Source organism: Canis lupus, chromosome 24 (assembly GCF_011100685.1).
Source record: "Canis lupus familiaris isolate Mischka breed German Shepherd chromosome 24, alternate assembly UU_Cfam_GSD_1.0, whole genome shotgun sequence".
NCBI lineage: Eukaryota > Metazoa > Chordata > Mammalia > Carnivora > Canidae > Canis > Canis lupus.
The window spans coordinates 44937720-44964068 of record NC_049245.1 but is presented as its reverse complement, the minus strand read 5'-3'; the positions used below and the strand labels follow the sequence as shown (position 1 = coordinate 44964068).

General features: G+C 47.6%; 1 long non-coding RNA gene across 4 annotated transcripts in view; it reads right to left on the bottom strand.

The window, feature by feature from the left end:
* Positions 1-26349, bottom strand: part of LOC111092198 — a 59660-nt gene that overhangs the window by 7535 nt on the left and 25776 nt on the right. The window contains exon 3 of one of the 4 annotated variants that reach the window (XR_005378079.1): positions 8185-8291. The exons of the other annotated variants lie outside the window; for them this stretch is intronic. This is a non-coding gene — a long non-coding RNA (uncharacterized LOC111092198). The remainder of the gene's footprint in view (positions 1-8184; positions 8292-26349) is intronic. 4 annotated transcript variants of the gene reach the window in all.

The window sequence follows — 26349 nt, the reverse complement described above, 5'->3', positions numbered from 1 at the left end:
TATCAGAATGGATTTAAAAAGACCCATCAATATGCTGCTAACAAGAAACTCATCTTAGACCCAAAGACACCTCCAGTTTGAAGGTGAGGAGGTGGAGAACCATGTATCATGCTAGTGGACATCAAAGGAAAGCTGGGGTAGCCATTCTTTTATCAGACTAATTAGATTTTAAACCAAAGACTGTAATAAGAGATGAAGAAAAACACTATATTATACTTAAAGGGTCTAACTGATAAAAAGATCTAACAGTGGTAAATATTTATGCCCCTAACCTGGGAGCAGCCTATTATATAAACTAATTAATAATAAAATTAAAGGAAATCATCGATAATAATATGGTAATGGTGGGAGATGTTAACACCCCCACTGACAGCAATGGACAGATCATCGAAGCAGAAGATTGACAAGGAAACAAGATTGAATGACACACTGGGCCAGATGGACTTCACAGATATCCTCAGAGTGCTTCATCCTACAGCAGCAGAATACACATTTGTATTCTGTGCATATGGAACAAACTCCAGATTAGATCACAAGCTGGGTCACAAATCAGATCTCAGCTGGTACCAAAAGACTGGGGCTATTCCCTGCATATTTTCAGACCATGATGCTATAAAACTTGAAGTCAACCACAAGAAAACCTTGGAAGGACCACAAATACATGGAGGTTAAAGAACATCCTACCAAAGAACGAATGGGTTAATTAGGAAATTAAAGAAGAATTAAAAAGTACATGGAAGCAAATGAAAATGAAAACCCAACAGTTCAAATCCTTTAGGATGAAGCAAAGCCTGTCCCTAGAAGGAAGTAAATAGCAATGCAAGCCTTTCTCAAGAAACTAGAAAAGTCTCAACTATACAAGCTAAGCTTACACCTAAAGGAGCTGGAGAGAGAACAGCAAATAAAGCCTAAACCAAGCAGGAGACAAGAAATAATGAAGATTAGAGCAGAAATAAATAAAATAGAAACCAAAAAAAAAAAAAAAAAAAACAGAACAGATCGATGAAACTAGGATCTGGCCCTTTAAAAGAAATTAAAAGATCGCTAAACCCCTACCCAGACTTATCAAAAAGAAAAGAGAAAGGACCCAAATTAATAAAATCATGAGTGAAAGAAGAGAGATCATGACCAACACTGAAGAAATAGGAACCATTATAAGAGAATATTATGAGCAAGTGTATGCCAGCAAATTAGGCAATCTGGAAGAAATGGATACATTCCTACAAACATAAAAACTACCAAACCTGAAACAGGAAAAATTTTCAGAGAACCTGAACAGACCCATATCCAGCAAGGAAATTGAAGCAGTCACCAAAAATCTCTCAACAAACAAGATTCCAGGACTAGATGGCTTCCAGGGGAATTCTACCGAACATTTATTATTTTTTTAAAGATTTTATTTATTTATTCATGAGAAACACAGAGAAAGGCAGAGGCATACACAGAGGGAGAAACAGGCTCCTGCAGAGAACCCAATGTGGGACTCGATCCCAGGACCCCGGGATCACACCCTGAGCTGAAGGCAGATGCTCAACCGCGGAGCCACCCGGGTGTCCCTCTACCAACTATTTAAAGAAGAATTAATATCTATTCTTCTGAAACTGTTCCAAAAAATAGAAATGGAAGGAAAATTTCCAAACTCCTTCTATGAGTCCAGCATCACCTTGATCCCAGAATCAGACAAAGACCCCACCAAAAAGGAGAATTACAGACCAACATCCCTGACAAACATATTCTCCCCAAGATGCTAGCTAATAGGATCCAACATTCCACTAAGAGGATTGTTCACCACAACCAAGTGGGATTTATTCCTGACCTGCAGGAATGGTTCAACATCACAAATCAATCAATGTGATGCATCACATTAATAAGAAAAAAAAAAGGACGAGAACCACGTGATCCTCCCAATAGATGCAGAAAAAGCATTTGACAAAGTACAACATCCTATCTTGATTAAAACTCTCCACAGTGTAGGGATAGTGGGAACACATGTCACTATCATAAAAGCCATCTACAGAAAACCCACAGCAAATATCAGTCTCCATCAAAAACTGAGAGCTTTTCCACTAAGGTCAAGAACATGACAGGGACGCCCACTCTCACCACTGCTGCTCAACATAGTACTGGAAGTCCTCGCCTCATCAGTCAGCAACAAAAGTAAATAAAAGGCATCCGAATTGGCAAAGAAGTCAAGTCAAACTCTTCGTAGATGACATGCTACTGTATGTAGAAAACCCAAAAGACTCCACCCTAAAATTACTAGAACTCATACAGGAATTCAGCAACACGGCAGCATATAAAATCAATGCACAGAAATCAGTGGCATTTCTATACACTAACAATGAGATAGAAGAAAGAGAAATTAAGGAATCATTCCCACTTACAATTGCACCAGAAACCGCAAGGTACCTAAGAATAAACCTAACCAAAGAGGTAAAGGATATGTACTCAGAAAACTATAGAACACTCATGAAAGAAATTGAGGAAGACACACAAAAAAAATGGAAAAACATTCCATGCTCATGAATTGGAAGAACAAGTATTTAAATGTTATGCTACCCAAAGCAGTCTACATGCTCAGTGGAATCCCTATCAAATACCATCAACCTTTTTCACAGATCTGGCACAAATGATCCTAACATTTGTATGGAACCAGAAAAGATCCCAAATAGCCAGAGTAATGTTGAAAAAGAGAACCAGACCTGGAGGCATCACAATGTTGGACGTCAAGCTCTATTACAAAGCTGTGATCATCAAGACAGTGTGGTCAAAACAGATGCAGAGATCGATGGAACAGAATAGAGACCCCAGAAATGGACCCTCAACTCTATGGTCAACTCAGTTTCGACAAAGCAGGAAAGAATATCCAATGGAAAAAGGACAGTCTCTTCAGCAAATGATGCCAGGGAAATTGGACAGCCCGATGCAGAAGAATGAAGCTGGACCATTTCCTCACACCACACACAAAGATAGACTCAAGATGAATGAAAGACCTAACTGTGAGACAGAAATCCATCAAAATCCTAGAGGAGAACACAGGCAGCAACCTCTTGACCTCGGCCGCAGCAACTTCTTGCTGGACACGTCTCCAAAGGCAAGAGAAACACAAGCAAACATGAACTATTGGGACTTCATTAAAATAAAAATCTTCTGCACAGCAAAGGAAACCGCCAACACAACTGAAAGGAAACCTGTACAATGAGAGAAGATATTTGCAAATGATGTATCAGATAAAGGGCTAGAATCCAAGATCTATAGAGAATTTATCAAACTTGGCACCCAAAAAGCAAAAGAATCCAGTCAAGAAAATGGGCAGAAGACATGAACAGACATTTCTCCAGAGAAGCCCTACACATGGCCAACAAGCACGTGAAACAATGCTCCACATCACTCGGCATCAGGGAAATACAAATCAAAACCACCATGAGATCCCACCTCACGCCACTGAGAATGGCTAAAATAACAAGACAGGAAACAACAAAATGCTGGTGAGGATGTGGAGAAAGGGGAGCCCTCTTGCCCTGTTGGTGGGAATGCAAGCTGGTGCGGCCTCTGGAAAACAGTATGGAGGTTCCTCCAAAAGTTGAAAATGGAGCTACCCTGTGACCCAGGAATTGTACTACTAGGAATTTACCCCAAAGATACAGATGTAGTGATCCAGAGGGGCACCTGCACCCCAATGTTCACAGCAGCAATGTCTATAATAGGCAACCTGTGGAAGGAGCTCAGATGTCCATCGACAGACGAATGGATAAAGAAGACGTGCCCTATATCTACAATGGAATATTCCTCGGCCATGGGAAAGGACGCATACTTACTATTCACATCAACGTGGATGGAGCTGGAGGGTATGATGCGGAGTGAAATAAATCAGCCAGAGAAAAACCATTATTATATGATTTCACTCATATGTGGAATATATGACAGTGCAGGGGATCATAGGGGAAGGTATGGAAAACTGGGAAGAAATCAGAGAGGGAGGCAAACCATGAGAGACTCTTACCTCTTGGAAACACAGAGGGGTCGCTGGAGGGGATGCTGGGTGGGGGGGCTGGGGTAACTGGGCGACGGGCATTAAGGAGGGCACAGGATGTGACGAGCACCAGGTGCCGTATACAACTGATTAATCACTGAATTCTATTCTAAAGTAATAATACAGTGTACGTTCACTAAATTGATTTTAAATAAAAAATTTAACAAAATGAAGGCTGTTTTCCCTGGAGCAAAGAGCACGATAGTCCGCGGCATGAAGTGGTTGCGGAGATGCCCAGAATGCCCGCGCCGGACACTTCCCGCCAGCCCCGTAAGAAGCAAGGAGTGAGTGACCGTGGGTGTCCTGAGCATTTCTGGGGGAGAGTAAGGAATAGAGTGATGTTAGCTGGCAGCTGTCATCGTCCCCGGATGAAGTGGTGGGAGGGTCAGAGGAGGCCCGGCCGCCGTTCCCAGCTCAGGCGCCACCGACTGTGAGGCCCGAGGGCTCGCGGGCACCTGTCGCCTCAGGCGTCGAGTGGCTGAAGTCCAAGGCAAGTCCGCCCTCCTGGCAGGCGTGTGCTGCTGCAGGGAAGGCACGGACCCCGGAGGCCAGGGTCCTCCAGTGCCGATGGGGACGCCCAGGGAGCCCCCAGGGGAGCCGTGAGGCCGGCCTCGGTGTGGGTGTGGGTGTGGGTGTGGGGCCGGTTCATGCTCCGCCTCGCGTGGAGACTCTCTCCATTTGTCTCTGTGCCTTTGGATTGTGTCCCACGTCTCTGTCTGTCTCTGTCTTTCCCGCACATCTGATTTTGCTTCCTGGTTGAGTCTCCCTCCCGATGGGCCCGCTTTCTCTCCCCCGAGGTGACATGGAACACGGAAGCCCTTTGATCACACAACCCCTCCGCCCTGCCACTTGCCCGGGTCGGGCCCACGCAAGGAAGGCCGCGTCCCCCCTCTCCTGGGCTCTTTGGACTCATCTTCTGCGTCTGAGTGGGGAGGGCCTTGGCAGGGGAGGGAAGAGGGCCTCTTGTCCCTCTTGGTATCAAGGCCGTCGGTTGGCCGGGTGTCCACCCAGCCAATGGCAGTGTCCCCAGGCCCAGTCCAGCTCTGTCCCTTCCCGAGGTGACAACCAAATGCTCACAGGAACGCCAGCCTGTCGTGACCGCAGACATTTCGTGACACCCAGATCTGACTCCTTCTAGCAACTGCTTCACAACATTGAGTCTGCAAATTTTCTCATCAAATTATTTTTAAAGGTAGAGGCTGAGGGGCACCCGGGTGTCTCATGGATGAGCATCTGCCTTCGACTCAGGAAGTGATCCCGGCGTGCCAGGATCGAGTCCCGCCTCGGGCTCCCTGCAGGGAGCCTGCTTCTCCCCCTGCCTGTGTCTCTGCTTCTCTCACTGTGTCTCTTATGAATAAATACATAAAATCTTTAAAAAAATAATAAAATGATCTCAGGGTCATGAGTTCAAGCCCCACCTCAGACTCCATGCCCAGGGTGGAGTCTGCTTGGGCTTCTCTCTCTGTCTCCCTCTGCACCTCTTCCTACTCATCCTTCTCTATATAAACTAAAGACATAAAATCTTAAAAAAAAAAAGATAGAGGCTGAAAGACCCCCATCTGCCCAGGGTTGTGGGCTGAGCAGAACAGAATTCCTGCTACATTGGTCTCAATTGTCTAACAGCTCCCATGAACCTTCCAGTCCATTCCACCCTTTATCCTTATTGATTTTGCTGAAGTGTAATTTCTGCTAAAAGGTAAGGTCGTGACTTTCATATGCAAATATAAATAAACCCGTGTCAGCGATTCAACTCTGGTCACTAAGTGATGGAGGAACCAGTAGGAGCTAAAACCAGTTCGAGGGAGAATCCCGGGAGCAGCCGGCCCAGAGGCCGCCAGCCATGCGCTCACGGAGGAGGAGCGCTGGCTTTTGGGGGGTCCGCGGTTCCGCCAGCCGACGGCCCCCTGCTTCTCCGTGGCAGGATTAATCCACACCCCCATCGTTGGCTACATTTGATTAGGGCTGTGACACAGCTCGAAGACCGTGAAGGGCATAGGGAGCCTGTAAACCAGAGGACCAGCGGGCAGACTGGAGATGAAGGATCCTCTACCGGATCCCCAAGAGTCCAAGGGGGTCTGGAGGGGCGGCAGGTGTGCAGCTGCTAACCTGCTGCCCGAGCGAGGCTCACGTCGGGGTGTCGTGGGCACGGCAGGGGTGCCAGCGGATAATCGGGAGCTGCTCAGTTGCCCCTCAGCACCCGGCTGGCGAGTTCAGTGAGCCGTGTGCGCGGCCAGGCTACGACAACAACGACATGGGGGACCGGCTCGGCCAGGGTCCCCGCGGCTCACCACGAGCGCCCACCTGGTACCGGGTGCCCGGTGCAGGCACAGCCTGGGCCTCCTCAGGGGAAGCGACTCACGCCCCACCCCGTCCTGTCCCACGAACCTCCAGGACGGAGGAGCCCTTCCCATCACCCCAGGGACCCCCTGCCCTGGGGCCCCCCGCCCTCGCCATCTCACCTGACCTTTAACCCAGGGAGCAAAGTCACATCCAGAACGCGGGGGACACACACTCAAAACCACAGTCTGTGCTGAATTCTGGGACAGTGAGGGCGCCGGGGACGGAGCGCAGCCCTGCCACCGCCTGCCAAAGCCAATAACTGCTCCAGTCTGGGGTATGGACGGCCGGTGACAGTGACGGCGATGACCTCTGGTACCCCGAGGGCACCGTGTCAGCTTCTCCATCCCAGGGGCCTTTCAGACCAGCCAGACTGAGCTGTTAATGTGACGGGGTTCATCCCCTCCCCGCCTGCAGCAATGCCCCCTGCCCCCGGCACACAGAACCGCCTTTTGGGGCTGGGGTAACCCCGGCAGCTGGGCGGGAGGTCATGACCCCACGACGTGAGGGCGCGAGCCCGTTCAGGTGTGGCGACACTCTGTCATGAACAGCCGAGATGTCAGTGCCGAGATGTCAGTGCCAGGGTCACCACCCCCCCACCCACGGGCATGCCTGCGCCTGTCTGTAAGGGCTCATCACGTTTGCCCCAAAGCCCTCTGGTGTCATCCACTTAAACCCACCCTCGGGGATCCCTGAGTGGCTCAGTGGTTTTGCACCTGCCTTCAGCCCAGGGCCTGATCCTGGAGACCAGGGATCGAGTCCCATGTCCGGCTCCCTGCATGGAGCCTGCTTCTCCCTCTGCCTGTGTCTCTGTCTCTCTGTCTCTGTCTGTGTGTGTGTGTGTATGTGTGTGTCTCATGAATAAATACAGTCTTTTTAAAAAAATAAAAAGAAATCCACCCTCACGGCAGGGGGGGGTGTCCTGCAAAAATCGTCATGTGAGCCCCGGGCGCAGGAGCCCAGAAGCGTCTCCCAGTTACTTCCTGGCAGGAGTGAAGGGCTGCTGGCCCGGGGTGGAGGGTGGAGGCCTCTGTCCCTCCTCTAACTGTGCCACCGTACCCCAGAGATGCTGGGTCTGCAGTGGCCCTTCACCCAGGCTGCATGGGACTCCCTGGCTGTTGTCTCTGTCCTTCAGCTTGTGGACACCGGTCTCCTTTCAGTGACTGCGTTGTTAGCTACGCCATCAGCAGTCTTGCGTGGAGTGAAAACAGATCTCCGCATGAGGCAGCCCCCAGGCCACCACAGGACTCCCCCAGTGGCCAGAGAGCACCTTGCCGGCCCCTCAGCCCTCAGCACCCACCACCCCGTGGCCCCGGTGCTGGGGAGCGAGCCCGGGTGGGCTCCACTGGTGACCTAACTCGCTGCACCACACCGTCAGGCAGGTGGCCTCTGGGGCGTCACCAGGAGCCAGGTGTGAACTCTTCCGCCTACAGCATCTTGGTGTCGAAGCAGCCGAGAAGCCGCCACGCGGAGGGGTGCCGAGTAGAATGCACGTTCCCCTCGGAGAGAAGAGGCAGGATGAGCCTCAGAAGTGGGCACCGCTGCCCGGACCCGAGCGTCCCTCCCAGCAGCGGACACAGGCCATGGCCTGCACGCCGGGGCTGGGAGGGCTCTGCCCCCTGGGGACCGGGTGCTCCAGGCCCCGCCTGGCCCATCCCGCGTGGCCGAGGAAGGCTCGAGAGCCTGCACGTGAGACGCCGATCCCAACAATTACCACGACCCAGCAGCCCCACTCTGGGAACAAACCCCAAAGAAATGAAAACAGGGTCTCCGCGACGTAGTCGCACCTCCGCGTTCACAGCAGCGTTACTCACAGGAGACAAACGGTGCAGCAACCCAGGCTGCATCGATGGGCGGCTGGGGAGACCAGTGCGGTGCGGACGTACAGGGGAAGGTGATTCAGCCTAAGAAAGAAGGAAGCCTAAAAAAAATAAAATAAAAACTTAAAAAAAAAAAAAAAGAAGAAGGAAACCAATATGCCTCGTGGCTGAACCCTGAGTAAACCAGTTGCAAAAAGGCAAATACAACACGACGCCTCTTCCCTGCGTATGGAGAGCGGTCCGACTCTCGGAGAGCACAGGGGGGCTGCCCAGGGCTGGGGTGCAGCTGTTCGGCAGGGCCAGACTTTCAGTTTCTCGAGGTGAAAAGCTCTAGTGACCTGTTATGCCACAATGTGCGTGCAGTTAACACTGCCGAACACTTAATAATGGCTGGGATGGTAAATTTTACATGTTTTTATCACAATGAATGAAAAGGAGCACATTTTGTTTATGGTTCCTACACCACTGTGTTCAGATCTTGGGGTCTGACTCGTGCCTTTGGTGGACCGTGTCACAGGACAACGGCCTCGCAGAGAGGCCCAAGTCCTCCTCTGAACCCGTGAGGGCAGTGGCTTAGGCGAGGGGGAATGAAGGCTGTAGATGGAATTAAGGCTCATCAGCCAACCTTTAAATGGGGGGATTGTCCTGGATTATCTGGCTTAGCCTGGTGTAATCACAAAGATCCTTAAGCTAGGAAGAAGGAAGCCGGAGAGATCAGAAGGATGTGCCGTGAGGAGGAGTCATCCTGTGCCGTGGATGGAACCGTGTCTCCCCAAAATGCACAAATTAAAGCCCTAGTTCCCAGTGAGACTGTAACTGGATCTAAGGATTTCAGGGGTGGGACCCCAAGCCCCTGGGACTGCGGCTCACATGCTTTCGAAAGCAGCTGTCTCCAGCCACGGGGAGAGAACATGCTAGAAACCAACCCGACAACACCTACATCTGGGACCTCTCGCCTCCAGAGCCATGAAGTTGGAGGTGTCTATTGTCGAAGCCCCCCACCTCGGTCTGCAGAGACAGAGCTGACTGGTGCTGGCTTTGAAGATGGGGGAAGTGGCCAGGGGCTAGCAAAGGGAAAGAGCAAGGACACAGATTCTCCCCTAGAGCCTCCAGAAGGAACATAGCCCTGCCAACACCCGTGTCAGGCTCCCATGCTATAGAACCATGAGATGATAGGTTTGTATGGTTTTAAGCCACTAATTTTGTGGTAATTTGTTGTGGCAGCAATAGGAAACCAACGCATATGCCAAGATTGAGTGAAGAAGCCTGGACTTTCCCTAAGCCTAACATCTGTGGTTTTATAGATCTAACATATTCTCCTAACTTTTCCAGAACTCTGCAGACTAATGAGTCCAGTTGTTTTTAAAGTCTCTTATAATAGCTTTAAATAGGACTTTAAAGTCCTAATTGTTTTACATCTCTTCCCCTAGGTCTTCCTTCTCTTCCTTGCCCATGGACACGGTGAGGGAAACTCCCCACAGAGCCCAGGATTCAGTCGTGTAATGGCTTTGGATGAGGTCATAATGATTTTTGCTTTGTTTCCAAAATTGACTTCATTATGGTGCTTACCCAGATGTTGTGAGCTACGTTAGTTTAGTGGCAGCAGATGAAGCCAATGTCTATGGGAACAATATACAATTGCTCTTTATTGCCTTTGTAACTGATTCCTCATAGTTACTGTATATGCAGAGTTTGGGTTATGCAGGCTCTAAATGTAAAAGTGTAACTGAGGCTCATCTGCCACCTTTTAATTGGTTTATAGCATACGGAGGAATTTGCATGAATTTGCATGCATCTTGCCACCTGGAAGAACCTTACATCATCTGTGAAGTGGGATATTTACCAGCACACTCTCTATTTAGCCATGCTGTAACATAATTTTAAATAGACACCAGCCCTGCCACTTAAGACTTCATTGTTTTTCATCCAAGACAAAATCAATTCATGTCTATTGAGTTGTCTGCTCCTAATCCATTTCCATTTTAGGACAGAGCACTTCCCATTTATCTCCTCACCCATGCCCCACCTCATTGCCATCAATGGTAGTTTGATAATAATCTCCCTGTAGAAACTTAAAGGAACTTTCTATTTTATATATTTTGAATCTATGTTATTAGGTGCATATGCATTTTTTAAAAGATTTTATTTATTTATTCATGAGAGAGGCGGAGATACAGGCAGAGGCATAAGCAGATCCCTGTGGGGATTCCGATGCAGGACTCAATCCCAGGGCCCCAGGATCATGCCCTGAGCCAAAGGCAGACATTCAATCACTGAGCTACCCAGGCATCTGTGCATATGCATTTATATTGTTTTATATATATATATATTTACATATAAATATATATAATCTTCCTGGTAGATTGACCCACTTATCTTAGTGAAATGACTTTCTTCATCTCCAGTAATGTGTCTTAACTTTAAGTCTACTTCATCTGATGCTATCAGTATATATAAGCCACCTTTTTTCTGGTTAGTATTTCTACTTATCTCTTCCAACAGTCCACTTCGTATTTTCTCTGCCCTTAGGTCTAGGTAGTGTATCTTGAAAGAAGCAACAAGTGTGTGTGGTTTTCTTTATCTCTAGCCTGGCAATCTCTGTTTTTTGTTTTTTGTTTTTAATTTATTTTTAATCTCTGTTTCTTATTTGGACTATCTAATCCATTTATGTTAAATAAAACTCACAATATAGATTTATTTCTTATCCTCTTACTATTGGTTTCCTTTTGCCCTATATTTATCTCCTCTATAATTCTCTTCATTCTTGCCTTTAAAAAATCAAGTATGTTTTATATTCCATTTTCCCCCCTAATAGCTTGGTGGTTATAAATTATTTTACAGTATTTCAAGCCAAAACAACCAATCCTTATAGAACAAATTATATACCCATTTTGGAATCCAGAAGGCAGTCCGCCTAGATGATATTGGTCTTGAAGCATCTTTTGATGTTGGAGTGAGGTCAGGCAGTGGCAATTTTGATGAATTTTCTGGTTTATGGTTTGCATGACTCTGGTGACAACATTAGATGTTCTTATAACTGAACCCAAGTCCATCCACCTGATGCACAGAAAAGGCCATCACTGAGACACCAGGTATGCAATAAGGAAAGAGTTTATTCGAGAGGTAGCCAAATGATGAGATGGGAGGGCAAGTCTCAAATCTATGTCCCCAAATGGAGAAAGAATAAGTTTTTTATAATCATAAGAGATAAGATCCTATACATATCCATGTAAAGGTCAGGGAAATGTGACTATTCATGAGAAAAGATAGAGCATGTGCATTGAGCAAACACATATGTAACATACATCCCATATTCACTTTGGGGTGGAGACCGAACATCAGAATGAGGCAAAATTCAGCTCCTGATGCCAGGAGGTTGCTTTAGGACAAGGAGGAGCATGGGCTCCAAGAGCCAGTGTAAACTGGATGGAGTCTTGGGCTCCTTATCTTGGGTAAGGAATGTAGGGCCTTGCTTGTTCATAGGCTAAGACTGTATCAGTTGGCCTTGAGTCCAAGCTTCTGCCGAGATGGCTAGTGAGTTTGTTAGTGGGGTCTGAAAAGACATAGTAGCCGATGAGGGGGAAACATTTCTCTGAAAATCAAGGTTTAAAGTCTCTGCAAGTTTCAACCTCATTAACCCTACGGGGCACAGTTTCACCCTCATGATTTCCTGAGTAACCCACACTGCAGTAGGCATGGAGGTTGTCCATACATGATCCATTGTGGTGATTTCTCCAAAGTTTATATTAAGTCATTAGCTTCAGCTCATAGGGCTTTGAGAAAAAGGAAATTTTAATTTTTTTTAAGATTTTATTCATGAGGGATCCCTGGGTGGCGCAGCGGTTTGGCGCCTGCCTTTGGCCCAGGGCGAGATCCTGGAGACCCGGGATCGAATCCCACGTCGGGCTCCCGGTGCATGGAGCCTGCTTCTCCCTCTGCCTATGTCTCTGCCTCTCTCTCTCTCTCTCTCTCTCTCTGTGACTATCATAAAAAATTAAAAAATAAAAATAAATAAATAAATAAATAAAAGATTTTATTCATGAGAGAGGCAGAGATTCAGGCAGAGGGAGAAGCAGGCTCCCTGCAGGGAGGCTGATGTGGGACGGAATCCTGGGATTCCAGGATCACTCCCTGAGCTGAAGGCAGACACTTAATTGCTGAGCCACCCAGGTGTCCCGAAAAAGGAAATTTTAGATTGTAGTAATTTTATATCAGAAGCATGGGAGGAAAATGGAAAATGTTAATTATTTTTTAAAATTGTATTTATTTATTTGAGTGGGAGAGAGAGAGCAAGCACAGGTGGGTGGAGGGACAAAGGGAAAAGTAGACTCCCCGTTGAGCAGGGAGCCCAACATGGGGCTCAATCTCAGGACTCTGGCTGGGATCATAACCTGAGCCAAAGACAGATCCTCAACACCCTGAGCCACAGGTGCTCTGGAAAATGTTAATTATTGACAAAATGGCAGCCACTAAAGAAAAAACTCAAAATTAGGGCACGCAACTCACTGTTCAATAACCCACAAGGGTGTGCTATAACTTTTTTATTGAAACATAGATTTCTTTCTCTACAATCACCTCCATTTTCATCAAAGATAAAAGATAAAAAAAATAAAAAATAAAAAGTAAAAAAATAAAAAAGATAAAAGATCAATTTGTTTGCAAAATGAGATGAATTTCATTAAACTTGGCCCAATTATTTACATAAGTTCAGCAAGAATAGTAATTGACCATACAGACCCTTTTAATTTTGCTTTGCTAGAACTTTTATAAGGAAATTCATTTAAATTTTTTCAAGGCCTTATTCTTAGAACAGTTTTAGGTTTGCAGCAAAAAATGAGGGGAAGTTCTTAAAATTTCCCATATATGGCCTGCCTCGCACACAGGCAGTCTCCCCCATTTTTTTTTTTTTTTTTTATGATAGTCACACAGAGAGAGAGAGAGAGAGGCAGAGACACAGGCTGAGGGAGAAGCAAGCTCCATGCACCAGGAGCCTGACGTGGGATTCGATCCGGGGTCTCCAGGATCCCACCCTGGGCCAAAGGCAGGTGCTAAACTGCTGCGCCACCCAGGGATCCCCCCCCCATTATTAACATCCCCCCACAGAGGGGTCCATCATTACAAGTGATCAACCTACATTGCCACATCATCATCACCCGAAGTCCATAATTTACCTTATGGTTTACTCTTGGAGCTGTACATTGTATGGGTTTGGACAAATTATGACATGTCTCCATCATTATGGTATCACACGGAGTGTGTTCACTGCCCTAAAAATCCCCTGTGCTCTGCTTATGTGTTCCTCCCTCCTTCCCCACCAGCCCCTGGCAACTACTGATCTCTTTACTATCTCCATTGTTTGGCCTTTTCCAGAATGTCACATATTTGGAACTAAACAGGATGTGTCCTCTTCAGATGGGCTTCCCTCAGTAACATGAATTTAGGTTTCCTCTTTCTCTCTCCATGGCTTGATAGCCCATTTCCCTTCTGCCCTGGGTAAGAGTCCACTTACTGGATGGACCCCAGTCCATTCATCCACTCAGCTACTGAAGGACATTTTGGTTGCTTTCAAGTTTTAACAATTATGAATAAAGCTGCTACACACTTGCCCGTGCAGGGTTTTTTGTGGTCATTCTGATAGGTGTGTGGTGGTATCTCGTTGTTGTTCTAATTTGCATTTCCCTGATTCATATGATTGCTTGCATCTGTATATCTTCCTTGGTGAGGTTGGAATGTTTGACCACTTCTTCAATCAGGTTGCATGTTTTCTCATAGTTAAGTTTTAAGACTTTGTGTACTTTGGTGACAGTCCTTCATCAGAAGTGTCTTTTGCAAATACGTTTCTCACAGTCTGTGGCTCTTCTCATTCTCTGATTCCTACTCATGAAGACTGACCCAGGTGGCAGCCACCGCTGAGTCTCAATCTGCTAACAGCAGAGACCAACACAGAATCTCCAATATGGCACCACTCCCTGGGCACCGTGGGCTCCTCATGCCTCTGACTCAGCAGGCAAGGAAGGGAGTTAGATGTTGGCTGTGGTCATTGATCCTGATACCAAGGGGAATGTGGACAGCTGCTCCACAGTGAAGGTGAGGAAGAACATGTCTGGGACACAGGGGATCCCTTCAGGGGTCTCTTGGTGTCGCTGCGCCCTGTGATGAAGGTCTGTGGAAAACCACAACCCAATCCAGGAGGGCTACTTAGAGGCCCGGACCCTCCAGGAATGAAGGTTTGGGTCGCCCTGCCAGAAGAGCGCCACAGCCGGGTGAGGTGCTTGCTGAAGGCCACGGGAACACTCGACAGGTGGTGAGAGGAGGGAATTCCAAATACCAGCTATGACCACGGGACCAGTTGCAGAAGCGAGAGCTTGTAATTGCCATGAGCTTTCCCTCCTCGTTTTGTCATGAACACCTTTACATGTCTACGTACCTACATCAGGCAAATATCCTTATTTTCTTTCATCTCTTATCTCCTTATTATGTAACATAAGCTTTAATCACTTTATGTGAGTGCTTAAGTACTCACTTAAGTAAGTGCTTAAGTGTTTAAGTGTGTTAATTTTACATCGTAGTATTTAAGTTAGAATCTAGCAAGAGGAGAGTGAACATCACTCAAGGACTCTCCCTCCTCCTCTGAGGAAGGGTTAGTGCATTTCCAGTGTATGCAGGATGGTTGTATCATGTTAGGCAAAACTATGACCTCATTATTGTCTTTATTTGAAGGTTAGATTTGGTTTAAGGGGATGCATGTGGGTGTCCAGGTGACACACAGGGCAATCGTGATTGATTTTATGGGTTTCCTTGACTAGACTAAGGGATGCCCATAGTATCCAGCAGGTGAAACATTATTTCTGGGCGTGCTTCGGAGGGTGTTTCCAGCAGAGATGAGCTTATGAATCAGTAGACCTAATTAAGAAGATGCCCTCACCAGTGCAGGTGGAAACCATCCAACCCACTGGGAGCCTGAATACAACAAAAGGGCAGAGGAGGGGAGAATTTGCTCTCCCTGCTTGAGCTGAGACATCCGTCTTCTGCCCTAGGACATTTGTGCTCCTGGCTCTAGGGCATTTGGACTCAGACTGGGACTTAGGATCACCACCGCCCTCCCCGCAGATTCCCGGCCTGTCTATGCAACTGAATCACACCACCAGCTTTTCTGGGTCCCCAGCCTGCAGACAGCAAATGCTCAGAATTCTCGGCTGCATATCCGCATGAGCCAATCCCATAATAAGTCTCTCTCTCTCTCTCTCTCTCTCTTTCTCTCATCTATCTTCTCTTGGTTCTGCTCTCTGGAGATCCTGACTTAGCAGGATTCTTGTTAAATTGGACAATGTAGAGACAAACAAGGATTCCAAAAGCCAGCTCTAGCTGCAAGAGTCCGTGGGAGCTTGGGTAGACTTTGGTCAACGAGAGCATCTTTGTCCTTGGGGCATGATACACACGTACTGTGTGTTCAAAAGCCACCATGTTCACGATCATTTGTTTTGCACATTAATAATTAATATACCGCCCAAGATTCGCTTTGCTTTTTGGTGACTTTCTGTTTAGCTTTTCTGCCTTCTGACTACACATCATAAACATGTGGCAAGCTCCCTGTGGCTTTTCTCTGGAGCCGGCCCTTCAGACCTGGCTGACTCGGCACTCCTAAATTCCAGTTTTTGTGTCCCCAGGCCTGTGGGATTTCCAAGAACTCTGGTGGCTTTGCTGCCTCTTGGCAGGGACCTGGGGCTCTCAGGCTCTCCCTGTGTCAGGAATCAGCAAATGCTTGCAGGGAAAAGTGGCAACATGGTGGAGGCTCCTGCAACTCTTCTCTTGTCTTCAAGATCTTAGCCCCTAAAATCCTGGCCACCTGACGGCTCTCGGGCACCGGGCTCCTGTTCCTGAGGCTCTCAGGCAGAGTGTTCATCCTAGGGAGCTGCTCCATCAGAGCCAGAAACAGAAATCTCCGATGCTTTATTCTCTACTTCCTGCTACACCACCTCCTGGATGCAAATAAAATATAGGGCAAAGTCGGAGGAGTTGTAGGAATTCTCACATTTGTTCTGGTTTTATGATATTACTTCTGTAGGTTCTAAAGTTCAGGGTGTCTCATGCGGTGTCTGCAGACATCCTGAAAGTATTCCAGAAATCTCAGAGTCCTCAGAGAATTTTTCAAATTTTCGTGTTTTCATTTCCAAAACAGTTTTTAAAAAACTATCATCAGTTATTTAAAAGAGAGAGCGAGTGAGAGAGAGAGCTCCTCTCTCAGTGGTATTTGCAGTTGAGAACATACATCTTTTAAAAGACCTTGGAGGGGATCCCTGGGTGGCTCAGCGGTTTAGCGCCTGACTTTGGCCCAGGGCGTGATCCTGGAGACCTGGGATCGAGTCCCACATCAGGCTCCCTGCATGGAGCCTGCTTCTCCCTCTACCTGTGTCTCTGCCTCTTTCTCCCTCTATGTCTATCATGAATAAATAAATAAAATCTTTAAAAAAATAAAAAATAAATAAAGACCTTGGATTTTTCTACCATAATTTCACAGTCTGGAGCCACATGCACACTTAGGGGATGGAGGACACTTTTCAGGGTTGAGAGAGAACTTTTTTCCTTCAGAGGAAACCGCACGCGAGGCTCGTGGGCAAATGTGACAAAGACAGGTGTTATCAGCGTGAAGTCGGTGGCTCCGGTGGTCATCAAGAGAGTCTGGCCCAGGGCTTCTCTAACATTTAGGCTGATGCTCCCATAAGGAGAGATGACCCTTACCTGGTTACCTGAAGGGATTGGAAGGGGTGGCTAGTTCACCGTGATGCAACATCATAGCCACATATTAATAATGCAAGCAATAATATTTTTGGCATCCTCTTGTCTATTCTTTAAAAATGTGAATTTTGCCATCTACTCAGTATCTTTGTTCTTGTACTAGTACAAAAGCAATCATCTGCACCCCTGATGTCTTGGGACATGTAGGATTTTTGTATCGGGCATCTGGAGAAGGCTTCTGAGTGCACCTGATCCTGGAACGGCCTCACTCTGATGGCAGCCAGGCTGGGCGGTGGCTCCTGGTCTTCACCGATGGAGTCCCCAGGTGTGGGGCAAACCCGTGTCATCGTCTGAAACTCCCCTCATCTCAGTCCCTCCACAGCTGGGACAAGACACAGGCGTCTGGGAGAGGGCACCCAGCTCTTCCTGGCAGCACAGACACCCTCATTCCCATTTGATTTCCCAGCTGTGCTCACTGCCCCCCTCCCCTGACTGGTCACCCACCCAAGTGTCAGGCCTCTCACCTCTGTTTCTGCCTTTCTGGAATGCTGCTGACCTCGCCGTTTAGTGCCCAGCATCAGGCATCTGGTGCTTTCTGGGCACTTGTTCATGCAGGGCCTGGGCTAAGCAATAGGCACCTGACAAGGAGCAGCACAGATGCGGAGCAGGTGCAGCAGCAGCGTGGCCCATGGTGGTGACACTGTGGCAGCCCTGCGAGAGCAGTTAGCTCCGTGGGCAGCCAGAGCCCTGCAGAGGGGAAACCTAACTTAGGTGACTGTTTTGGGTGGTACAGAATTTTGTGAAGGTCAGGAAAGGGAATTCCTGAAGACCATCGGGGGAGTGGGGGGGGGGGGGGTTGGTCAGAGGCCTTGGCAATGGCTACCTCCATGTTCCTTAGCAAACAGGCCACCACGTGTAATCCAAGAAAGGAGCTTGTCCCTGGTGTGTGCAAGACTCTCCTGGAGTCTGGAGGAGGAGTCTGGAGGGGGCCTGGAGCACCACGTAGAGCTCACCGGGGCACACGCTGTGACCTGGAGGCTCAGCGCCAGCTTCTGTAGGAGACTGGAGCAGCCCCAGCTCTCCCCGTGGCCCAGTGGGTGCGATGGGGTGTCATCCGGAAGCCCTCAGCCCGTGGAAGCTCTTTCATCCTCATATCCTTGCCTTATTTTATAGCCCATCTTGCTCTAATGATAGCTTAAAATGGATCACAGGGGTGCAGAAAAAGCAGCTGCAGAAAAAGGCCCTCGGAGCAGATGGATCAGAAAGCCAGGGCTGGGCGGAGGGGAGGGTCACACTCCCCTGCTCATTCATCCCTTCAGACTGGGGCCGTCTGTCAGTCCGGCCGAGCTCAGGCATGAGGGAGACCCTGGGATAAAAATCATGCAGTTTCCTGGGATGTCTGTTTTACTCAGATTTTTTGCAGCGGAATCGATTACTTTGACGTTAACACAAAAGCTGAGAATTTAATAGAAGGCAGGACTCAAATGATCTGTGATTTTTAAGGGTTTCCGAGGGGCATCATTATTAACCAAGGGGCTTGCATCATCCGCACCTGAGTGCAGCGGCCTCTGCCCTGTCACCAGCCTCGCTTTGAGAGGTTTTGTGCCTTGAAGGCCTGTGCGCTTCTTCCATTAGCCACTAGAGGGATGCGTGCTGCCGCTGAGCAGCAGGGACACCCGGCTGAGCTCCCGCCCTGGTCACATCCGGGTGTCCCTCCAGAGCTGGTCCGCAGGGTAAGCACACTTCTCGGTGTGCACGTGCAAGACGACCAGAAGTTCCATTTCAGACCCACCCTCTATCGATTGCAGGGAACAAACCTGCAGACCAGGAGGCTTCCCACTGTGCAGGAGTAGAGAGGGGTGAGGTTGGCTGGTGACGTCTCGCGGAGGTGACGGGCACAGTGTCGGGGCTCTTGGTCTGAGATACTTTAAGAAAAGGGAGCCTGGGGACACCTGGGTGGCTCAGCAGTAGAGCATCTACCTAAAGGCTCAGGGCGTGATCCCGGGGTCCTGGGATCGAGTCCCACACCGGGATCCCTGCAGGGAGCCTGCTTCTCCCTCTGCCTGGGTCTCTGCAATAAATAAATAAAATCTTAGAAAAGAAAGAAAAGAAAGAAAAAAAGAAGGTGCCTGGGTGGCTCAGGGGTTGAGTGTCTGTCTGCAGCTCAGGTCATGATCCCAGGTCCTGGGATCAAATCCCATATCAGGCTCCCTGCTCAGTGGGGGAGTCTGCTTCTCCTTCTGCCCTACTTGTGCTCTCTCATTCTCTCTCAAATAAATAAATAAAATCTTTTTTTCAAAAAGGATACTTTAAGAATCATTTAAGAAAACAGAAATTTAGGGACACCTGGGTGGCTCAGCGGTTGGGCACCTGCCTTCGGCCCAGGGTGTAATCCTGGGGTCCTGGGATGGAGTCCCACATCGGGATCCCTGCAGAGAGCCTGCTTCTCCCTCTGCCTATGTCTCTACCTCTCTGTGTGTCTCTCATGAATAAATAAATAAATAAATAAATGTTTTAAAAAACAGGAATTTATAGGTAGATTGGATATAACAAAATTGGCCAAATACTGGGGCTCAGAGGAGGGCATATGGAGATTTATTTTCCCATCCACTTTACTTCTGAGATGCTTGAGCTTTTCCGGAACAACAGGAATACCTCGACTCCCATGCTTTTCTCCTGGAGACCCTGGATGGGCTCCTGTCCCCACCTCCCCGTGGCGGCGGGGTCCCGCAAGCCGGGGCGATTCCCAAATCCCAGGAAGAGCAGCTCAGGTGCCGCGGGGAGGGCAGGAGGCAGCGGCCCTGGGCACAGGGTCACGCTTCATCTTTCAAGTCCTGGAACCTTACGCATCATCGGCTACGTAATGCTTCCAGAGTCATTGCTTACATAGGGATCTTTGGTTAAAAAAAAAAAATTAAATGGAATTTTTTAATTTTCAAAGGTTCGAGGTAACTAGTCCTACAGGTCTTTAGGGCAAGTTCACGAGGACCCCAGGGCTGGTGGGCCACTCACCCTGAGCACCCCGAGCTCGGAGCCCAGTGGGGGCCCAGGACCGCGGGGCTGACTGAGCCTGGCCTGGCTGTTTCCTGCCCTGAGCCGCCCTCACTGTCCTGTCCTGTTGATGAGCCACTGTGAGCCCCTGAGCCCCGGGGGAGGAGCCTGAGGGGACCTCACCATGACGGTGTGATCTTCAATTAGCTTCTGTTTGGGGGAAGCCTGCATGCTGTGCCCACTCTTGCCACCCATGCCAGGTGCACAACGTGGTTGGGGCCACGTCATCCGTTTGCAAGAGGACACGGGTGTGCAGGGAGGTCACAGGGCTGCACTGCAGGCAGGCACAGTGTGCCCGGGGGTCCACCGCCTGGGGATGGGGGGACAGCTCACCCTCAGCTCCCCATGAGCCTGGGGCCTCTTCCGGGGCCCCCACTTGGCTGCCTGCAGCTCTCTGGGACAGGTCACCAGGCCCTGGGGGGAGAATGCTTATGATCCACTGATGTCACAGGGACAAGGGTGACCACGAACCTCACAAGTGCTGATCATCAATACGTGGAAAAGAGGTCTTTCTCTAGAAAAATCAGCTTGCTTCGACCCCAGGGTCCTGACTTGTGCAACCCAGGCTCTCTCAAGAGGGCAGACCCGGGGGGACAGGGAGGGCGTGTTTGGGATAGGAAAAACTTGGGGCACTTCCCAATAAATGTTTCATATGGCAGGGTTTTGTTTGTTTGTTTTGGGAGAGGAAAAATGTAAAACAGCAATAACAACAAAAATTGGTTTTAGCAGCCTAATGACACAGGCCCTCATGTCCTCAGACACGGTGGGGGGTGGGGGTGGCTTTGAGGAAATTCATGTGAAGTGAACCAGGCTCAAGGGAGAGAAGGAGCTCCCTCCTGTGGCTGCTGGAAAGAAGACCCAGGAAAACTTAAAGATTACACATAAAAGTGTTTTCTCTTTTCTCTGAAACCACAGATCTCACGCATTTTGCTCTTGTAGCTCCTTCCAATGTCAAAAATTGCTGAGGATCCCAAAGAGCTTTTGGTTTACGCAGAGTAGACAGGTAGATAGAGGAATTTGCTGTGCTTGATATAAAAATTTGCAGTTTAAAAATATTTATGTATTAATAATAATAATTAATAATAAATCCAGCCAATATGCTGCTGGTGAGGAGACCAACAGTAAGCCACCTCAGAAATTGGATGGCAGCCCCTTACATAGCTAAGCATATATTGACCACAGATCCAGCAATTCCACTCCCCAGTATTTATCCAAGAGAAACGAAGACATATCCATGTGCACAAAATATAGGTCTATATTCATATTCAGCATTATTCACAACAACCAAAATTGGAGAGACTCAAATCTCCAGCGATCGGTGAATGGATAAAGGCATTGTGGAACAGGCAAATAATAAAAATGAACAAGATGTTAATCCAGACACCAACACGGATGGACCTCAAAAACTCCTAATTTATGGAAAAGTCCTAAAATCTGAGAAGAATTTGAGCAAAACTCAAAGTTTAAGAAACAAGCTGAAGATACAAAGAAGTCACAGCAAGATAAGTGCAAATGGTCCTTAATCGTATGCAAAGGGACTCTGCCTTATTTATGAGAAATAAGAAAGTGTATTGAGGTGTAATTGTCACTTAACAAATTGGGAGGGAAAAAATCCAAAAGTTTGTAGCACACCCTGCTGGTAACACTGTGGAGAAACAGACGCTCCCACGCTGCTCCTGGGGCCGCATGTTCCCAGTGAAGGGGACTTTGGCAATCCCATGGGAGCTTACCCTCTGACCTGTCAATCTTACTTCTAGGACTCTCCCCAAAGAAACACAGGAAAAATAGCAAAATCAGCATGCAAAAGGGACACACAGTGTATCCACATATGCACTTAAATTATCAAAATGAAACAATGGAAATGCAAACAAATCTAATAAACTCGGTGGTCTGTGGGGGGAGGAAACTCCTAGAACAGAGGTGGCAGGGAGGATGCACCGTTTCTCTGCGTGTAAAGTTTACATAGTTTTGCTTCTGGAACTGTGTAAATATTTTTGTATAATTAAAAAAAAAAGACTAAGTTTAAAAAGAAAAAAGCAATCCCTAAAATTCTAAAAACAAAAGGAAACACATCAACCCAAAATTCTATTAGACTGGTGGCATCACAACATGGAGAAAATCATTGGTTCAATTGAATTTAAAACACACTTTTGGATATATATTCCTGATAGGATGTATTCTCAGGACAAAAATGCCTCAAAGAAATTTAAATCTGAGTTCATTATTGGAATGGTTGTTTTGAAACTATTATAGGTATATTATAGGATAAAGCAAATGATTTTGTTAATGCAGTTAGCAACCAAGATTTTTAAGCTAAGAGGACATAGAAAAATAAAAAATGTTAAGTAATTCTCTGGAATCTTAATGTTGAACTTAAAGTATCAGTATAAACTTATGAATTTTCTATGAAATAATTTTTTGTTTAATAAGATTTAGAAGAATACCACCCAGTAGTATTTAAAAATGAACATCCTAGTATGCCGACTATAGTCCCTAAATACTCACTCCATCTTATTATCCTGAAAAACTGGTAAATAACAGGAAAGAAGAAAACATTTATCTTGACCATCCCATACAGACTCGAGTCCAGAGTTGCCAACTAGGTGCCAAGAGAAAGTCTTCTTTGGCAAAAATGCCAGCTAATAAATTCAGGGGGAATGACAGATTTTTAAAAATTACTCTTTTGAGCCCCTAATAATAGTAGATCTAGACCATAGCTATCCGTGAGCACTAAGATCAGGACATGCAGTGTCGGTGGGTGCCATTATACTGGCTCAGCCAGCTCGCAGCGTGTGAGCCAACTGTGGTTCATCATCATGGAAGTGAGACCAGGACTCATGCCCCACACGACCCAATGCCCTCCTGTGAAAGATTTTCCCTTTTACACTGAACCCAATGGTACTTCCTCACGAGATACCCATTTGTATGAACTACAAAATACAGAGGAAACGTTGAAAGTACCACACAAAGGAGCCATCGGCACATCCAGAATGTGAGTCATTCCAACAACTTGGAATGGATCCAAGTTGGTGGCAGGATCTGCTCTGGAGCGGAGTAGGGTCTCTGTAGGGGGGCAGGGACCAGTCGTGCAACACAAGGGAGTTGGCAAAGTGCACCACGATGCAAAGCCAAATGGCCCTAAATAAACAAATACAGGCTTAACTTTGCTTATAACAAAAGAAATGCTGATTACAATTGATCAGAAAGGCATTTCTCTTAGGTCAATTTGCCTAAGATCTAAAACTTTGGCTTCTTCTCTGTTGACGAGACCGTGAAATAGGCATTCCCATCAGCTACTGATCAGAGAAGGAAAAATAGTACGACTCCTGTAACGGGGAAGGTGACATTTCTTTGTTTAGAAAAGTGGTCTGTATATTTCCCCTTGAATCCAGCACTTCTACGTCCAGGGATTTATGGTAAGGATTCATGGGCATAAAACACAAAAAGACATATGCACAAGACCAATCACGGCAGCTTTTCCTGCAAAGTCAAACATCCGGAAACAATTCAATGTCCACTAAGAGGGGCTGGTTGGATATAGTGTGGGTCAATGGAGCATCATTCTGCTGATAAAGGAATGAGCCGTGCTTTCACGCACTGCTCTGGAGTGCTTCTGGGATGGATTATTCATCGAAAATACAAGTGTGGAAAAGTGTGTACAGTACACTATTTACCCAAGAAAGAGGGGCATCAAATGTGCATGTCCACGTGTGCTCATATATACTAAAGAGGAAGCAAAATGTTAAAAGTTTAAGTCTTCTTATAGAAAGAGAAGAGACCAGCATGGAGGAGGCAGGGGTAGGAGCTACACTTGTCATCGTATATCCTGTTTGTAGATAGGGTTCTGGAGCCAGGCAAATATTTTTATATCAATTACGCAAAATTAATTATACCTATATAAAATTAACAGTAAGTAGCAGTAACATCATGTAATTATACACTAAAATTATGTAATTCTGTAGGGATGATTATTTTTTAAAAATCAATCCCTACCACCCACAGTGAAAATGAAGCAATTAAGCCTCTCTGTATATCAAGTTGGTAGAATGGCAACAAAAAAGAAACTCTCTCTTTTCAGACTTTAAAATAGTTATTTGACAGTATAGGTCCTTTGGGTGTCATACCAAAAAGAAAAAAAAATACTGGAAAAAAATCTTAAACAGATTTTAGTAACCCAAATTTTTCTGGTAGTGATGGGTTTTTATTCTGAAAGTGTTTGGCATACACTGTAGGAGAAAGCAATTGAGTGATTACTTTGACGTTGGCAGCAGGAATTCTTAGGCTGGGAGAAAGAAGGTAGCAGATGTAGGATCAATGAGGTCAGTGAAATTCCTACAAGTCTGAAATTGTTTTGAAAGTCTCAGTGTGATTCTGACTGCATTTGATCTTTATGCATATTTCCTAGTTTTCTCCACTAACAAGCCGTGGAAACAATGGCCTGTACATGACAGAGTGCTGGGCACCCCCAGCCCACAGATGGTGGTCTCTACTTCCCCGACCTCGAAAACAAGCCAGAACTCCTTGGAGAAATAACTGATTCCAGGTCTGGGGCAGAACAAGTCGCAGATGATCCTAGAATAATTACATTATTGAAGACTGCTAAGCTCATTTAGGAAAGGCTTGGGTGCCAGCTTGGATGAGCTCCACCCAAAAATGGACAAACAGAAGCATCAGTACGAATAATGAAGGCAATGAATTAAAAATATGCAATGTTTTAATCTACAAAATCACGATGATGTGAAACAAAACCTAACTGGTCATGCGTTAAAGATGTTAGGAAATGGGTTGCCTGGGTGGCTCAGTGGTTCAACATCTGCCTTTGGTTCAGGGCGTGATCCGGGGTCCTGGGAGCGAATCCCGCAACAGGCCCCCCACGGGGAGCCTGCTTCTCCCTCTGCCTGTGTCTCTGCCTCTCTCTGTGTGTGTCCCTCATGAATAAATAAATCTTTATTTTTTTTAAAAAAGGATGTTATGAAACCAACTCAATATTTTGAAAACGGGTTTCAAAGAAGAGAAAAAGATCCACCCTTTTCCTGACTTTCCTATACAAACTGCACCACGGGGTGACTGAATGGTTGGCCAGGGAAACCGATCTTTATAAAGTGTTTCAGCTCCAAGTAATAAATGAAGAAATGATGGATTTAGAATATGTCACAGCCCCTAATGGAATAACACATTTGGGCAATAGCCATAAATGGCTCTAAACATCATAAAATGAGGGACAGACATCATAGGTCCCTGATGGATAGAGACAAGTTCTCCTATCATTATAAACTTATCTTATATCTTATACTCTTATCCCCTGCCTCTGCCCAAATGAATCAAGCCTCCAGGTATAGCTCTGAAGTCACAGGAAGCACAGAGAAACAGAAGACGGGGATGTGCTGCGAGACGACACAGGGATGCGATCAGAAAAACCCAGGTTGTTGTGGGACACTTTCCAGACAAATGACCCAAATGCATGAACAAACAGACTGCAGGAGGCTACGGAGTGTGGATTAAGGGACCGAAGAGACGTATAACCAAGTGGGATGAACGCACTTGGGTCCCGACTTGAATGAACAGCCACCCAGCAGAACAGCCAAGGCCATCAGAGTGTGTGGCCCCACGGGCTGCAAGAACAGCGCCCCTCCCCCCCGAGGATTCACGCCCTGGTGCAAGGAAGTACGAGGGAATGAAGCCCTGAAGGAGGGAGCATGTCCCCCAGAATCAGGTGGCCCATGCTACCAGCAGGGTCCGCTGAAGTGGAAGAGGGAGAAAGAAGAGTCGGTGTTGGGGCGACAAGCGTGGAAAGGCACCCAGAAGGATTGCCAGCCTCCGAGAGGGAGGCAGGGAGCTGGGGAGGCCCGGGAATGATTGTCCCCAGAGGCTCGGGGGGACCAGGCCCGCCCACCCCTTGGCCATCACCCAGCGGGACGCATCTCAGGCTCCTGACCTTGAGCCCCTAAGGTAAAGCCACGTGGGGGGCACACGGTCACAGCAGCCACGGGAAGCTCCGTGGGACAAGGACGGGCGTCGTGCGCTGGGGTGGTGGCTCTCCTGTGCCATAGAGGGAAAGGCTACAACGTGGAACAGCACCCACGTCTCGCCGTCCCGCGGTGGGGAGGGTGGGCACAGCGGGTCTCGCCTGGGGCCCCACGGCCTGCACTCGGGCTGCTCCAGCGGAGGCTCAACCGGAGGCTCAACCGGGGCCGCGTCCACGCTCCCCACGCTGCTTTGGCGGCAGCCACCTGCCCGACGGCCCGGGCTTCCCACCGGTGGGGGCTGGAGGCCGTCTTCGGCCCGGAGGCGCCCACAGCTGTCTGACTGCGCTCTGCAGGCCACCAGAGTCCCTCTCCCGCCTGCGGCGTGATGCCGCCCAAGCAAGGCAGT